Below are 3,304 nucleotides of genomic sequence, written 5' to 3' on the forward strand. Positions count from 1 at the left end.
TCCTTTTTTTAATCTTCTGCCGCTCCAATATTGTGAGACTGAAGATTAAGCTTTTGATCACAGGAGCTCAGGCTGTATTTGTGTGTGTGTATGTGTGCACAATGACTCCGAAAGGGAGGGTTTCTCTCTCTCACTCTGTTTCTTTTAAACACACACACATGCACTCGCTCTGGGGGAGGGGCAGTTGTGGATATTTATCTGTGTTCCTTGTCAGCTCAGTGCAAGAACCTCAGTGCTGAGCTGCAAATGCATGAGGGAGCCAAAGAGCAGATATTAGACACCACCATAGAAGCAAAAGACCAAGCACTTTGAAAGGGTCTGACTGACGAGGAACCCGGTAAACACAATAGTTTTTTATTTAACAAACAATGTGTTTGTGAGTGTTTGGGAGCAAGAGGAAGTGGCTTTCAGCAGGCTTCCTGAGCGATTCCACTAGTTGATGGGTGGAGCCAGAGGAAGGCTGTCAGCTGGGTGGTGTAGTGTATGAGTGTGTATGTGTGTGTGTGGGTGCCAGAGTGTCAGATCGAGGAGTGTATGTGTGCTACCGTTACATACTGCTCTAGTGTGTTTGAAGATTGTGTGCATAGAAGGTGAGTGAAAAACCTTTTGATTTGCATATATTGGCTTAATGAGATTGGTTTGTCAGCTGTCTAATTAAAAAAGGATTATTTTATCATCATGTATGAATGTATTTGTGTGTGTTTTCTTGGTGTGCACCTGCATTGGATGATTTTCTTACAGCGTGGATGGGTGTGTTTGTTCTGTGTGACTAATCTTGCATGGCTGTTGTATGTGTGTCAGTGTAAATCAGTGTGCTCTGGGGACAGTCATCGTGTTTGTGAGGGATTGGTGATTTTCATGCAGAAATAGGCTTTTTGGTCAGGTGTATGAGGCGTGTGGGGAGCATCTGTTTGGGGTAAACGCTGGCGGAGATGGGGGATGTAAGAGGAGGAGGATGAGGGCATGGGGGAGGGGATGGAGAAGATGCTGGAGAGAGTGATGGAGAAATGGCAGGAGGAGAGAGGGGCTTGAATATTTGAAAGGAATCCCCCAGGAGTCCCCAGAGTATTTTGGTGATCGCTCTAGAACAGAGCCCGTTCTTGCGGAAGGTTTCACTCAACAGGATGGCTGGCTGAGCTCTGGTTAGTGCTTTGCTAGACGTTAAACTCCGCTCACTGCATTAATAGAGCTTGTAATTGTAGATGCTTCTGAAGCTTTGTGGCCCATGTTGAATTTGTGTCGTACTTATTGGTCCATGGTTTGGCAAGGTAGGTTTTGGTTTGTATTGCATTTATTTATCTTTAGTGAGCAATATTGATGTCACAAACACATCTTATGTATCAGAATCAGAAAGCTTTATTGCCAGGTATGTTCACACATTTGAACGTTTGTTTTTGTGACAGAGGTTCTACAGAATTACAGGGAAAGAACTAAAAACAGATAATAAATATATTTTAAAAATATAAGTAAGTAGTGAACGCAAATATACAAATTGTGTAAAAAAAAAGTGTATGTACAGGTATATTACTATATACAACGTTGTATGTGCAAATTGACATGTAAAGTGTGTTATTAAATGAGTGTATGTGTATAAAAAGTGTATAGCAAGTAGTGATGTTGGTTCCACAATTATTATCATCAAGTGTTCATAGGATGGATTGCCTGAGGGAAGGAACTGTTTCTGTGTCGGGCTGTTCTGGTGCACAGTGCTCTGTAGCGTCGACCAGAAGGTAACAGTTCAAAGAGGCAGTGTGCTGGGTGTGATGGGTCCAGAGTGATTTTGGCAGTACTTCTGCTGGCTCTAGATAAGTACAGTTCTTTGAGAGTAGGGAGGGTTGTACCAGTGATTAGCTCAGCAGTTGGATTAGGAGGTTGGATTTGGTAGCTGAGCTAAACCAGACAGTTATTGACGTGCAGATGACTGATTCAATGATGGAAATGTAGAATTGTTTCAGCAGCTCCTTTGGGAGGTTGAACTTCCTCAGCTGACAAAGAAAGTACAGCCTATGTTGAGCTTTTTTGACAATGGAGTCAATGTGAGTGTCCCACTTCAGGTCCGGAGAGATGGTGGTGCTTGGAACCTGAATGACTCCACTGCTGCCACAATGCTGTCCATGATGCTCAGTGGGGGGAGAGCAGGGGGGTTTCTCCATGAAGTCCACTATCATCTCCACTGTTTTGAGCATGTTGAGCTCCAGGTTGTTGTGACTGCACCAGACAGCCAGCTCCTTAACCTACTGTCTGTAATACTGAACCTTTAGCATTAAGATATCAATAACTTAATTAGACAGTAATTAGATCATGAGATTGGGACTTGCCCTGCCCATGGTTTAAAAAGTGATTATTTGGAAGTGAATAAATAATTCATGTAGGTAATGTAAACTTGTTTATGTTTTTAAACTGAAACAATGTACAAAAGCATGCACTTCACTTTAACTGAGAGCTCAGCCAAACAGCAAAAAGTGCAAAATATACACTTGAAATCAGAATTATTAGCCCCCTGAATTATTATCCCCCCTGTTTATTTTATTCCCCAATTTCTGTTTAACGGAGAGATTTTTTTCAACACATTTCAAAACATAATAGTTTTAATAACTCATCTCTAAAAATAAAGATTTATTTTATCTTTGCCATGATGACAGTAAATAATATTTTACTAGATATTTATCAAGACACTTCTATACAGCTTAAAGTGACATGTAAAGGCTTAACTAGGTTAATTAGATTAACTAGGCAGGTTAGGGTAATTAAGCAAGTCTTTGTATAATGATGGTTTGTTCTGTAAACTATCGGAAAAAAGGGGCTAATAATATTGACCTTAAAATGGGTTTAAAAAAATAGCTCTAGCCGAAAAAACCATAAGACTTTCTAAAAGAAAAAAACATTATCAGACATACTGTGAAATTAAAAAAAAAATGCTCATACAAGGCGTGTAACATTTCGAGCACATGGCTCTTTATCAAACAATGTTCATCACAATAAGTTGCTCCTTTTACACTTCCGGATTGTATGTTTATTTTAGTATATGTTTTTGCCATGAATATAGCCAATGCTGCTGATATGGCATTAAAACCTAAATAAATCAGTAAATAAATAATAAATAAGCACTTACGGATCACATGATCTCACATATTATCACACAACAAGAAAAATAGAACAAATACACATTTATAACTTATACAACTTAGATATTCAAAACAAAAATACAGAAACAAACCCTAATATTACATCACAAAATAAAGAAAACATAACAGAATATAACAAGGAAATACAACAAAATAATATAACAAAACATACAACAAAA

General features: G+C 38.9%; 1 protein-coding gene across 4 annotated transcripts in view; it reads left to right on the forward strand.

The window, feature by feature from the left end:
• Positions 1-207: 207 nt before the first annotated feature.
• The window catches only part of gng2 (guanine nucleotide binding protein (G protein), gamma 2), a 36,687-nt gene continuing 33,590 nt past the window's right edge, over positions 208-3,304 (forward strand). The window contains exon 1 of one of the 4 annotated variants that reach the window (XM_056471299.1): positions 208-337. The gene's annotated coding sequence lies outside the window, so the exon portion shown is untranslated. Of the gene's footprint in view, positions 338-486; positions 591-3,304 lie in introns of those variants that run through there. The other 3 variants (XM_056471296.1, XM_056471295.1, XM_056471298.1) reach the window with 3 other exon arrangements.

The sequence above is a fragment of the Danio aesculapii genome, chromosome 13 (genome assembly GCF_903798145.1).
Source record: "Danio aesculapii chromosome 13, fDanAes4.1, whole genome shotgun sequence".
Lineage (NCBI taxonomy): Eukaryota > Metazoa > Chordata > Actinopteri > Cypriniformes > Danionidae > Danio > Danio aesculapii.